We start from the raw sequence: 15,264 nt of genomic DNA on the forward strand, positions 1-15,264 counted from the left end.
TGGTGTCCATGTTGTCATAGTTGGATCGTTGTGGTTGGGTTGTTTGTGGACGGTATGGTTGTCCGAATTGGGACATTGAATCATTTTGGAAACAAAGCAATGGTTCTTGTGGTGTAAGAAAGTCAAACAATGGTTGGGAGATGTGCGATTGGATGTTTGGGTGTTCATAAGTGGGGGCTATGGTGGGATGAGGTTGAATCGTATGAATCATCTAGGCTATAGACAAATGTGGTGGCTGCATATCATTGTTGGTGGTAAGGGTTTGGTACTTGATTTTGAGTTTGGGTGTGTTGCATGAATTGATTGCAAGGTTGGGTGTATATGGTATGGTGATGGTGTGAGATTGGTCATTGGGTTCGTATGGGTTGACATTATTCTTGGGTTTGGTAAGGGTGTGAGGTTGGTTATTGGGCGGGGATTTATTGATGGATGTATGACGACGAAGCTCGTTGGCGTGTATCAATCAAATATCTTGGCTCAGACACAAACTGTGGCATTGTAACCAACCTAAACCAAGCCATATAATGTTGAGTTGGTTTAGCACCATGTATGATTGGTTCGTTTAAGATGTGATGGCGTTGATTCCTCCAATGACGACAGATCTCTTTTGTGAAGTCTCTTCAATCGGAATAATCCCATTGGACATCGACTCTTTGTTGATGTCAATCTCCCAAACACGTCGGAGGTTCTGGAATTTGTTGTTGCATCCTGAAGCTAGCAGAAATATACCCAAATGTATCGCACGCTCGAACATACAACAAAGTTGCAATTGAAATTTATTTATTCCCAAAGGAAAGGGAAAACATCAATAAAACTCGGGGAAAGAGATAATTGGGTAAGGAAGTCGGTTATGCAAGGGGAAGGTATTAGCACCCATAACATCCGTTGTATTCAATGGGAACCGTTTTGATTGTTCTTGCTCGAATGGGTATGATATCGAAGGATTACTCGCGAAAGAACAAAGTGAGAAGGAAAAGAATAGATAGAGTGTTCGGTGAAGATTAGAGCCTTTATGCCTACATATCTTTATAAGGAAATAAGAAATTTAGAGCTCCGTAGTTCATAATGGTGGGGGGTGAAATAAGTGTGATAATGAATATGGTATGAACCCAAGGATTATATGGTTTTTAATCCAAAATGGGGTGAAATATAAACCCAAGAGTAAAGGTGGCGTTGACCAATATATGGGTAGCCGAAACGTTCACCACTATATATGACACGACCAAAAAGAAGGATATTGCCTGTATACGGCTACAAAGTAAGTAAGGAGATGTTTGTCTAAGCAACTAGAGGACTCACAAGACAAACAAAACGACTCTTGGTTCAGGGGACAGGCACTGGTTATTAGCCCAAAATTATATGTGGAACCCAAGAAGAATTGTATTTGATTCAAAGAGAAAAGTATGTCACATGGAGTGAATAGAGGTAGTAGATATTGAATGGAGGTAGTGATTAATGATCCACATATATGAATGGAAGAATAGAGGAAGAATAAATAAATATGGATAAATATGCTCGCAGAGGATTCGAACCCTCGTGTGTACGTATTCTCATCGTGCAATGAGAAAGTCAGAGCTCCGTAGTTCATGAAACTATTGATGGCACAAGGAAAAGATTGATTGGGTTGCCCAAAGGCAAAGAAAATTGCTTAACAAGCAAGAGTGTGGTATTAACCTATGATGGTGATCAACCACAATGACAAACGAGATATGATTGGCCTACACGCGAGAGGATTTACAAGGTAAGAGAGATTCGTCTAAGCACGAGAGGTCTTATAAGACAAGTAATAAATAAGGAATGGTTTGGAAATACAATAGAGGATTTACAAGGCAAAAGAGCTCAAGGTTTGTCTAAGAACAAGAGGTCTTATAAGACAAACAATGATTGGGGAGTTTGCCAAAGCACAAGAGGAGTGATAAGGCAAACAATGATTAAATTGATTGATAATGATTCCAAGACTTGATCACAAGGGAATTGATACAAAGGATATTTGAATGTTAGAGTATGATTAATGATTCACTGAAGAGAAAATGATTGATGTGCAATGATGCTTCACTTGCTGAAGTGCCAAATGATTGATGCTTGCTTAAAGAAAACTTGTCATTTGTATGATTCAAATTGCACTAAAGTCTACGAACAAAGGAGAATACCTTGAGCAACTGGTTCATTTGTCTCGTACCCAAGGATACCCTAGACAAGGATAGGAATTTTCCACTCTCATCATTCTTTGTTTCTTAAGGCACATGGCATACAACTTGAATCAAAATTGGCAAGTTGCTGATAGGAGATCGTGATGATTGATCTTGACGATACAATGAAGACTTGACAATCGCATTATTCGAATTATGCTAAAGTCTATTAATATAGGTGAATACGATGAGCAACTGAGTCATTCGTCATGTACCCAAAGATATTCAGAATTCGTTAATAGAATTATCCACTCTCATTCATTCTCTATTTCTTAAGGCTCGTGCCACACAATCTGAATTATGATTGACAAATGTTGATCTTTGTTGTGCTTGATAAGTAGTCCACTTTGTTAGTTGTGTTTGATTGATATTGACTTGAATGAAGTCTTGAACTTGGATTTGAACCTTGAGGTCTTGAGCTCCTAAGATTCATCATACCCGATACAGCTTGAGCACAATGGAATTTCCATATCAAGTGATCAAGGGTCTTTTGATCACTTTAATAGGCTTAGAGATTACATCACCATATAAAGGATTTGGTTCACCAAAGTGACATTTGGCCAACACTAATCAATGGGGATTGAGAGAAATTAGCTAAGACTATGTACAACCCTAAATGAATAATCAGTTAATTAAATCAAGTGATTCTAAGTAAACCCTAAGCTAGGGGATCATGCAAAATCAGGAATCCTAAACCCTAAGGGCAAAATGGTTAATATGTACAACTTGATTAAATGAAAAATATAATCAAGATTATTTAGAATTAGTTAAAACCAATTAATTAAATAGAAATAATACATGAATGTGTGATGAAAAGATATTAGGCTAAGTTTAATTAACTAAAACCTAAAATTTCTAAAGATTTCGATTAATCAATTAACCACAATTAGAATTATTCTATTAATTAAAATTAATTAATTAAGCTCACAATTAACTAATTAAAACAATTTAAGTCATTAATCATAATCAAAGAATTAATTTATTAAAAATTAATTAATTATATTAATCCTAATTATACACTAACCCAAAGATTAACAAGAATTAATTCATTCATTAATCATGATTAAAATAATGAAACAAGGGGGTACAGGCCCAAAACATTGGGGTGCAGAAGCCATAAAAAAAGGCTGGGCCTGAGGCCCTAGGCCCAGACGCTAGTTTGGATGGACAGGGGGGTGTAACGCTCAATGCAGGGTGCAAAATAGAAATATACGATGATGACCCGAATTCAACGCTGAAATGAACTCAGCTTCAATCTTCTCCATCCACATGATATTTTCCCGTTCTACTCTTCTCTCCCTCTCACATTCTCAATTCAAAAGCCTGTGAACAAAAAAAAAAATCATGAGCTAAAATCCAAATTCGAAGATCCTTCCTCGTTCATGAAATCGACGAGTTTATGCCGAAATCAAGCTCTTCAAATAGCTCACGTAAGTACGTAGAATTGAGGATAAACTGAAACGAAACTGCTTCGAGATTAACTTGAGTTTTACGTGCTAGATTAAGGAACGAAGTAAAAATTGAATCGAGAGAACTTACTGAATTAGGATGAAAACAGGTATGAATCCTCTCCCTTCTCTGATTTCGATTTGCTTCTTCTTCTCACATTCTCCGTCGTTGTGTGTGTGAGAGTAGTATATGTTGTTGTTGCGCGAGATTGAGAATTGAGAGCAAGGTTAAGAGAATTCTCTGAGTTGAAGAGAGATTGAGAGTGCAGAGAGTCGTGTTCTTGTGATTTCTACAAATGGATTTCTGTGATTTGTGAAGCGTGAAGAGTGATAAGTGTGGAGTGATTGTATTTATAGAGTCTTTGTTCTTCCAATTTCTGTTAGAAATGCCAAATGAAATTCAACTGAAATTCACAATGTGTTGGTTACAAATTAGAAATCGGTTAGAGTTAATTTCGAAAGTTTAAAACTAGTTAGTGTTTCTCTTATCCCTGTTGAAAAAATGCAGATTGGATGTGTTATGAACTGAGTTATGAAAATTGCAGGTCAAACTTGTTTTGAATTTTCTTGATATATTTTCATTTGATGTTGCTTGATAATGTATGATGAAATGTATTGTTGCTGATTTGCTTTGAAGATGAACCGCATTGCAGTGGATGATGTGAAATTTCTGATGACTTATGGATTAAACTTGATTATGCATATGCTATTGTTACTATTTGTTGTATGGATATTATGAATGGATTTCCCTCTTGTTCTAGGGTTGTTTGGATGATATTGAACTATTGTGATTTAGTCGTTAAACGGAATTGGTTTTGCAGGTTAAAAATGGAATTGGTTTTAATGGTTAACTTGGTTTGAAACGAGTTTAAATGTTAACTTGGTTTTGAAATGGATTGGTAGGTTAACTTGGTTTTGAAATGGATCGGTGAAATGTGCATCTCAATAAAATCAATGGCTCACCCATGTTTTTGTCTTTGTAGGTGGAGATGGAAAGAGATATGGAAAGATAATGAGGAACCCAAATTGGCAATCAAACTTAAACAAAAGCATATGACATATAAGTCATGTAGATGTTGTATGGACTTTGTAGAATTTGTATGGATATGTACTCTATGTAATGAACTATAATATGTAGAATTTCCATATGTAATAAACTATGATCATGTTGAATGTAAAGTTGGTTCGTCAATATTAATGTAAACTCAAGTATGTGAAAATGTTGATGAATGAAATGCATTGAATTGTCTTTGTTAATTCCAAAATGTGTGAAATCAAACTTAAATGAATGGAATGGAATTGTCTTTGTTAATTCCAAAATGTGTGAAATCAAGCTTAAATGAATGGAATGTGCATGGCTTCTACCAACCATGAATGTCAAGTGAATAAGTATAGACTAAACTTAAGATTACCAAGAAATGATATGTTGACTTTGGTCAACTTGGTTGACCAAAAAGTCAACAGTTGGCCAAAAGTCAACTTAGGTACAAATGATGCAATTCAAAGTATCATGCTTATGATGAATCTTAAAATGCAATGCAATGGATTAATGGATCAAGATGAACAACAAAACTTGTAAGCTAAGCAACCAAATGGATTGAATTTTTAAGTTGCACATTACCTCAATGATTATGCTATGCTTATGGATAGAATCAAAGCAAAAACTTGGAAGCAAACTTGTGTGTGAAGCAACATGATGGCATGTCTATGAATGCATGAACAAGCAAACAGTCAAGCAAAGCAAAAGATATTCAAAGTTTAGTCAAGCACAACCAATATAATGAATAGAACAAAGCCTTGAAGGAAGAAGTAGGGCATGATGCCACCCTTAGTAATTGGATGGTTAAGAAAGATCAACAAATGCTAGGGCATGGTACACCTCCTAAATTAGGATTTGGGATCAAGGATCAAGTCACATATGATTAGACAAACAACAATGCCCCAAACAAAGGGGCACAACAAATTAGGGTTCCCATGATCAAAGTGAAAGGTGAAGTGAACAAATTCCAAGGCTCAAGAAGCAAACTTATATTTGAAGGGGAGACTGTTGGGGGTGGAGTTTTTTTCCTAAAAAGTCTTTGATTGCACGTTTTTCGTCAGCATAACTTATGTTTGATCTTAGACAAACACCCATCAATTGTGAGTGCCTATAAAAACATTAATAATGGCTGGCAGGATCCTCCTTCGACGCATGTCTACTGCATTAGACATATCACTCAGAACTTCATGTAGGAGAATAAGGACTAAATGTTGTTGAAGAAGGTTGTCAATGCAGGGTATGTATTAACAGAACCTTCCTTCAAACACTACCGCAAAGACATCAGATTGTCAAGTGGAAATGCAGTAAGGTGGATCGACAATATTCCATTGGAGAAGTGGACTAGGGTATACGACAACGGTCAACGATGGGGCCACATGACAACAAATCTCGTGGAATCAATGAACTTTGTCTTTAAAGGCATCTGAAACCTACCAATAACCGTTTTAATGCAAGCAACTTATTTTAGGCTAGGGGCGCTGTTTGAGATCAGACGTTCCAAATGGAGTTCAGTGTTACAATTTGAGTAGCTTTTCGGTGATGCTTCAATGAAATTCATTAAAGAGGAAGTTGTCAAAGCTAACACATATGTATTCATAGTTTTTGACCATACTAAAGGTTGTTACAGTGTTGCTGAGTCAATGAATCATAGTGAAGGCGTGTCGAGGGGACAATATCGAGTGGAACTAAACAGAGGTTGGTGCAACTGCGGAAAGTTTCAAGCCTTTCGTATGCCTGCTCCCATGTCATAGCGGCATGTTCAAAGGTTCGGCAGGATCCTTCCAACTTACTATCCGCCATTTACAAAGTCATAAACATATGCAATGTTTACAAAATTAGCTTTTCAGTGGTAGCAAAAGAGGATTATTGGCCTGCATATCAAGTGGACATACTCTGGCACAATGAAATTATGCGAAGAAAGAAAAAGGGTCATCCAAATAACATCTGTATTTAAACCGAAATGGATACGACAAACAAAATGGTGAGATTATGTAGTTCATGTCGTCAGCCCGGTCATAATCGCACAAACTGTCCCAGTGTTAGACCAAGCATAACAACATAATTTTAATTGTAACCTTTTTCTTTATATTGAAAACAACATTCATTTCATAAATACCATAAGATTAAGATACAATAACTTGAAAACAACAATTAAAAAATAATTAAACAACAACACAAATAACTACAACAATAAAATAACATCACAAACAAATTAAACAAATAAACAACATAACTATGCGATTACAACCATCAAAACAATTTTGTCAGAAGTATACATTATCATGTGAACGTCTCTGTCAGTTTTAACATTCATCCAGAAATGAACTTCTCCATTTTCGTTGAATGTGGTATCAAGCCATTGGATTCTTATGATCTTTTCATCCTCTGCAATTTCTCCATCTAACCAATGGTTCAAGGTCCTGTTAAGATATTCAAACGTATCTATATTCCAAATTCGGATCTTCATCGCAGGCTGCACTGCTGAAAAAATTAAATTGACATTTCTCTTGTGAATATAAGGAGACATATATGAAGATATTTTAAAGAAAAATAGAAGGATAATGAAGATAAATGGAAGGAGATAGTAAGAAGATGTGTGAAAAATTATGGGAGGGTGATGTTGTATTTATAGAAGGAGTGCAGGAGCAGTAGCCACATGCATTGGCGCCTCCACTAGGAGGACTATGCATGCGCTATTGCATGTGGCGTATTGGACATGCATGCACCACTCCTAGTGGCAACATGGACATGCATGCGACAATGCAAATGACACTTATCTCCAATAGTTTCATTAAATGCGCCAATGCAAATGGTGCCTTTGTTTTTTTTGGGAAAAGTGGTTATATTCGTAAATACTTTGAAACAGTGGTTATTTTGGTATTATTTTTTAAAAACATGGTTATTTAAAAAAAATCCTTGACATCAATTACAAACCTATAAATTCCAATTTTCATCATTTTTTCTTTGTAGAGACACCACGTTTAACTTCAAAGCTTGATGGCAAATTGTAGCGGTAAATTCATGGCCATTAAGTTATGGATAAACTTAACGTCAATAAAACCAGAGTCGTCATCGCGTTTTTATTGTTTACAAAGGAAAAGGGAAAAGTACGAACAAAACCCAATGATGAGAAGTTTTCAAATCAAAACTAATAAAATGCTAGAGATTACAGGTAAGGGGGTTGGTTACACAAAGGGAAGGTGTTAGCATCCAAAGTGTCATAGGTACTCCTAGGGAGTCATTTTTTATGTATGTATGTGTTTTTGTATAAAATGATGTTTGCAATAAATAGAGTGTGGGGATGAGAAAAGAATTCATTAATTATATTTTTGTGTTTGACAAGACCTTCGGACTTGTGCCTACGTACCAACATAAAATGAGGGATCAAAACCTCGTAGTTCGTGGTATCAATTTCAAACTGAGTTGATTGCTTTTAATAAAAGTGTAAGTTTAGAAGAGGCACAAAAGGCCTAAAATAGTTTGAATGAGTGTTAGTTCTTTTTATCTTTTGAAATTTTAAGTCAAGTATGGTTAAGTTCATTTACAAGTTTGATTAAGAAAATGAGTTCAAAAATGCGATGGCATAAGGCCAAAGTTTCTAATTTGCAATAAAGTCTAAGTTTTAAAAGAAAAAACACAAGCAAATAAGATTTTGAAAGAGGGGAGAGATTTGAAATTTAATAAGTGGAAGGAGATGAAGAGACTAATCCTAAACATAAAATTATAAGTTAAGATTTGAAAAGATTTGACCAATGGGATGCAATTCAACAGACAAGAATGTCATATAGAAAACTCACTTTCCCTTGGACTTTAAAATCAAGAAATATCAACAAGCAAGCAAGATGAAGAACAAGGCATCAAATAAAGATAGCCACATCCAAGCTAGCAACTCCATAGTCTTCTTCATAATCTTCCTCATGTATCAGATGACATACTCCTTGAATGGCTCAAAAATAGGCATTAGACACAAGTTCAAAGTAACATTTGCATCAAGACCATGTAGCAGATGAATTCAAAAGGGATCTCAATACTTGCATCAGATGAAAGTTCAATTTACAATGGCTTGGCTTCAGAAAAGTTGGCATTGGCCAAGACCTTTTGCATAGGGAGTGTTGTCTAATTCTAAGTTCAAGTCTCGGATCAAATCCAACAGTCCACACAAACATTTTTTAGGGTTTTTTATTGTTATTATGTACATTAAGGTCCTAAGACCACAAACACAAACAAGGTACAAGACAAGTATATACAATCACAATATATTAACAGCATATGGCTCAAGTGAGCAAAGTAAAAATGGCATTAAAATAAACAAGTTAAATGATATGTATAATGACAAATGATAAATGACTTGAATTTAAAGTGCATAAGGTAAATGACTTGAAATTAAAAATTAGTCAAATGTTAGTTGATTAGATGTTAGTATTGTTTTTACTTTTTAATTGTTTAAGTCATTCTTTGGAGAACACTCAATCCTCTATTCACAAGCATGGATCCTTGAACCAAGACATCTTCCAAAGGAAGGAAAAAAGTCCAAGTTTCCATACAATACCATGAAAGGGGGGAGACTTACAATCTCACTTACTAGAATGTTATGCTTTTGGGTCAAAATTTAACGTTATGTTAAGCAATCGTAATTGGACTTATGTAGAAGTCACAACTATCTGAGGCTGGGCAATAGAAATTTTAGTGTTAATTCATGTTAGAGATATGGTATAACGAACAATACTCCTAAAACATACCACACTTAAAATAAAATGGAAAAAAGGTGACCTAATCCCATTCATACTTGTATTGGTTTATCAACCAATTAGCCTTAGGATATAGAGATATCATAGGTCAATGGAATGAATGGGATAGAAGGGGATTGAAGATGAAGAGGGAGGGGAAATGAGACAAAACACAAATTGGGCAAGGGAAGGATTTTATCAAATTAAAATTATTCATTCATTTTGGGAGATGGAATGTACATTCAATCAATCCCCTAAATCCAATTATTTTAATCCAACAAAGTCAAATCAATCTTAACCAAGGCCCAAACAACATAGTCAAACTCAACAAGTCAATAAAAATAGCTCAACACAATTTATTCACAATTAAGCAAATTAAAATCAACTAAAAAATACATTAAATTAAAATATGTTTAATCAAAAACCTAAAATCTCTCCAAAACACCAAATAAATGGCCAAGAGATTTATCCTAGGTCAATGAAGGTCAAAGGACCTTGGACAAAAAATTTCATAATTTTTGGAAACTTAAAAGTATTTTTAAACAATTAAAAATATGCACAAAAACAATTAAATCATGAAAAATATTAATATTGATCCAAAAAATAATTTTAATTCATAAAATTAAAGAGAAAATTTTTTGAAATTTTTTGGTTAAAGTCCCATATTTTTTTGATCAATATTAAAATTAATATGAATTAATGAAAATAAAGCAATTAAAAGAGAAAATCAAAAAAACAAAAAAACGTGGACCACTTGATCTCCCTCATTAATTGAGGTAGCAGATCAAGTGGCTCAAAGCGCGTGTTCCACAAGGTCATTAGTCAACAGCGCAACAGGGATGGTAATTACAACCAACGCGTGAGATTAAAACAATTTGAAAGGATCATGTGGTTCAGAAGCGTGCCAACACATCGCCGGAGTCAGAGCTCCAGTCTTCTTCTTCGGTGGACCTCACCGGACTGGCCCACCTTCAACCATCACCAAAATGAAAAGGGAGGACATGAATTTAAAGACAAAATGCTCAGGAGCTCGAATCTGGCCTCAATTTTGTCTAATTCCAAGTATATAGAAAGATACAGGGAGTTGAATTTTAAGGATCATGATCTGAGTTGCTTCAATTTGACCTTTAAGCAACTCAATCTTGTTGCCTACATTGGTAGAACTTCAGACAACCAAAAATTAACAAGAATAGTGGAGAATTGAGTGACAATCGAAGAGATGAAAAATTCTGAAAATCACCTTCAATGTAGCTTCAGATTGGCATGATCTTGCTCTCAATTATGCTTGGCCTTGCTTCAGATGCTTGATAGAGTGGAAATGGATCAAAGAGGAGGAAGGACTCTTGGAGTTTCAATCTCAAAAATAGTGGGAGATTCAAACTCGATTTTCAAAGAAAATCTTCAAGCTTATCCTTTGAATGTGAGGGTTTAGGGTTGCTGATTCAAAGCTTGCGCACCAGGGTCTTTAATTCTGAGCAATGGAGCTTCTATTTATAGCCAAGGAGATTGATAATTGCACACTTCCATTTTTGGCCATAGTTGGAAATATCACTTGCATGGGCGTGTGATAGGCCCATCCAATGATGCACTTAGGTCCAAAATTATGTGTAAGCAATGTTGAAGTCATGTGGGAAAGCCATGCAAATCGTGTATGAAAAATGGAACTTCAAATTATCCAAATGGTCCTTGAACTTTATGCCATGTGCAAGTCATTCATACTTTTTCCAAATGAGATGAATTTAGATTTTTTGGAAAGGCTAGATCAAGAGGAACAACTTTCATGTTGAACACTTTTTCATTTGAAGCTTGGATCATGATTAATTTTGAGATGGAAGTTTGGAAAATCAAACATATCAAAAAAAAATCTAAGTATCAAGCCATATGTTCATTTCTTCCACCTTGAGTAACTTTTTCTATGGACTTTAAATGAGAAAAGTTCCTTCCTAAAAGTTGTAACTCTTTCAAATAGCTTCAATTTGGTCACAAATTGGACCTCATTTAGATTTATCATGAAGGAGCTATGCATTTTAGAAGTTGAGGAAAATCACTTGTTCAATGGTATTGACCCAAAATGACATATAACGTTTCCTCTTATCACATGTATTTTTAAGTTGAATTTGCACTTCCTACGAACATAAAAGTTAAATTAGACATCTTGAATTTGATAATTAAATTTGAATGGATTTCATCTCATAAAAATTGAGCAAGTTATGGTCTTGAGAAGTTGATCTCCAAACTAGGGTTTAGACAAAATGACCTATAATCTTTCACCATAACAAATGACTTTCCAAGAAAAAATAGTTCTTGACCTCAACATGAAAGTTGTTTGGAATGTCATTTAGAGTAACTTTTCTCTTGTAATAATTTTCATATGATAAAAATTGTAGGAGATAGAGTCTAGGGAACCCCAGTTTTTACCAGTTGAATTCCTCTAGTCAACCACCATGAACCAACTTGCTAGCTTGATATTATCTTGAATTTTGGGACTCATGGATGATCATATATGCATAAGATGATGAAATGTGAAGTATACCTTGAAATATTTGATCAATTGTTGAAGAAACTTGTTGAACAAGTCATATAAGATACTTAGATGAATTAGGGTTTCCAAGGCAAACAAACTCCAAACTCTTGATGATTTCTTGATTAAAATAACATGTGAAGATCATGGGGATCCATATATGATAATTAGAGACAATGTAGACCAATTACTGATTGTGCTCCTTGCATTGATTGTCTCAAAATCTAGATATGAGCTTGATAGAGCATAGGTGAGCATGCACACTACCTACAAAAGCAATTAAACTATACAATGAAATATTTTTTGTATTTTGGTTAGTAAATAAAGAGAGAGAAAAGTATGATACAATCACATGGTGCTTGGTGATCTCTCCCAATGCAAACCCAATGAATGGGGGGTAAGGAGGACGCCAAGGTGTGATCACAATGCTAATGCATATGATGAGAATAGCATGAGGGATCTTAGGGTCAAAATTGGGGTCTTACACAAATCCAGAAACATTTCTTTGGACATTGATTTTGAAGAACGCCTAAAAGCAGTTATAAGGTACATGTTTGTTTTGTAGTAATATTTTTACTGTAAATTCTTTTCATTAATTGGCAATAAATTGTTGTTTTTGTATGCTACTCAGGTCAGCACTAGAGAAAAAGAAGGCAGAAGAGAAAAAAGAATTTAGAGCTATTGATCATGAGGCACATATTTCTTCAGACAACAAGACAATTGGTTTTGGTACCAAGGTATAATGGTTCTTTTCTATCACATGAAAGAGTTATCTATGTATAAGAACTGTATAGATATATAACTATCATGATACAGGTTGGAATAGGTGTAGTTGTTGTTGTGTTTGGTATGGTTTTACATCAATATCCATCCTCTTGACGCACGTCCTCTTTTGGAAGCAATGATACCTACAACAACAATAAAAAGACTACACACAGAGAAAAAGAAGAAGAAAATTTGTACTGATTTAGCTCAGAATGAAGAGTAGAAAGCAGAGGAGTAGAAGAGACTTGTGAGGAAAAAGTGATTTGAAAAATCACTATTTATAGGCCAACTATCTGTTGCTCATCGCGCGTATTATACCTGCATCAAACTAAATTGCAAAAATTGATTAAACTTAATAAGATTTACATGATTAATTATACCACTATATTTACACAAAATTTGAGGGATTAACTTGCAAATCCAATTAAATAAGTTAATAAGTGCCACTAATTTATACAAATAATCAACATAATTTGGCCTTTATCGTTGGTCATGCCCCGACATGGGCATTGTAAAACCTGTGGCGAAAGGCCTATATTCTGTCGCCATAAATGGTCTAGGAGTCACTAGGTGACTCTGAGTTATTGAATGGGGGAAATTGTATCTTCTTGCACAGTTGTTAGCGTAAATGTCATCGACGGTATGTCAATCGTGCTAGCAATCGAAGGGATTGACTCAGTCGGCGTCGAAGTGACTGTGCCTACCTCAGTGCTATTAGAAGGTTGTTCTCCATTGTTGTTTCTGAGAATAGACATTCTTCTTATGTCTTCCTCGTGGGTTTCCTAATTCTCTCTTAGTTATCCTACCACTCCTCAATCTCATGTACACACAAAATTAGTCAATGAATGAAGAACTTAACAAAATGACAGTTTGCAAACGAAACTTAAAACTTCACACAAAAAAGTGTCTTGTCGGGTGTGCCAATTTGTTTATTGGTGAATTTGGTAAATAAAAAAAGTTTCTATTAATACTTAAAGGATAAAACTCGAAAATATCCTGGAACATATTTGTGTGAATTATAGTTTTTGAACATGTTATAGTCGAAATCGAAGAGCAATGTTTGAAAGATAATGATCCAAGCTTAAGTGAAATCGAAATGTAAAAGCTTTAAAAATAATGTGACTGAAATCGAAATGCAAATATTTAAAGGTAAAATGATATAAAATAACTTAAGTGCAGTAATAACTTGAATGTAAAATGCTTTGAATTCATAAAAGTGGAACACATACGTACATGTGTCTTCACTCGTTTCTCAATACGCAGATACTTTAGGTTTGCAGGATTATTAGTACAATTGCAAACCTCTATAACATAAGCAAAAGTCTCCTTATAGACTAGCCTAAAATTAACTACCCACAACGGTCGACTAGACACATTGTGCCACGTCTCATCCCCATGCAGTTATTATCTTCGACGAACTTCCACGAGTCTCTAAATAACCACCTACTCTTATCCACATCTGGTTCATTTAACTGATCAAAATAATCAACCCAAATATTGAAAATTTCAATAAGTCCATATTTCACATGTTCCCTTGGTCTTTGGCTAGCGTTCGACTGGGAATTGTTAAGTTACCCTTCTATAAACCAAACTCATCGATTCAATCTTATGGTCTCAATCGACCACGTTCGACTTCACCTCACTATGATAGGCCTTTGTGTCTTTCTTACCATTAATATCCATGTCAAAAATTCAAGGTAACAGGAATACAAGGTAGTTGACAGGTGGTTGCTCGTTGCGTACGGTAATTTACTGTTACTTATATTTTCATAACTCTTTTACTACACGTGTTACTAACATTTTATCTGAACCATTTTCAGGGATGTATGATCTCTCACTTTCCTTGCATTTTTTACTGGCAATCTTGCCTGACGACACTGAGGATTGGCCACGTGCTTGCGCCTCTCAGGGGGGAATCATGTGATTGAACCCTTCCGGGTGTATCTTGATCGTCATGTAGCATATAACATTTCCTTCTACCCATACGGAGGTGACAGGGAGAAGCTTCAGATGGACTTCATTTTGTTATACTTCGGATGGCTAACTTGTGGGTCAAGTTTGATGTATGTGTATCTGCCCGAGCGAGTGATGCGCCAGTTTGGATAGTTACATGTTATTCCGAGACACACCTCCCACCGTCTGCCGCAAAGATATTGATACCATACTTTAAGATCTTGATATTCATGTGGTACCAAAGGAAAATCATAGGATGTCAGCTCATGTACAATGGGCTTATTCAAAAGGCTACATCACATGGTTCTATAAGGTGTTACATCCTATCATGACACCAGACGCTTCTGGAAGACCACATAGGTCATCTAATCAGGAGATACTAGAGGTTAGAAATGACCACACCCAAGACGGTATGTCAGCGTATTGTGGATATGGCAAGATCGCACATAAAGGCTGGACTTTTTAGGCAAGAAGTCCCTAGTTGGCCCTTGTAGACAATATTATGGTCGAGGCACGAAAAGCCTTGCAGTACGGGCGGAAGAGAAACCGGGGGGTTATACATATCTAGAAGTTTATGTTTGTTTGTATTATTTTTTGTATTTTCGAAATAAACTATGTATGA

The 15,264-nt window shown here is 35.3% G+C and overlaps 1 long non-coding RNA gene across 1 annotated transcript; it reads left to right on the top strand.

The window, feature by feature from the left end:
- Window positions 1–3,406: 3,406 nt before the first annotated feature.
- Window positions 3,407–4,894, top strand: LOC127134129 (uncharacterized). The gene is made up of 2 exons (XR_007807901.1): window positions 3,407–3,747; window positions 4,621–4,894. It is a non-coding gene; the product is annotated as an uncharacterized LOC127134129 (long non-coding RNA).
- The last annotated feature ends 10,370 nt before the right edge of the window (window positions 4,895–15,264 follow it).

Source organism: Lathyrus oleraceus, chromosome 1, assembly GCF_024323335.1.
Source record: "Lathyrus oleraceus cultivar Zhongwan6 chromosome 1, CAAS_Psat_ZW6_1.0, whole genome shotgun sequence".
Lineage (NCBI taxonomy): Eukaryota > Viridiplantae > Streptophyta > Magnoliopsida > Fabales > Fabaceae > Lathyrus > Lathyrus oleraceus.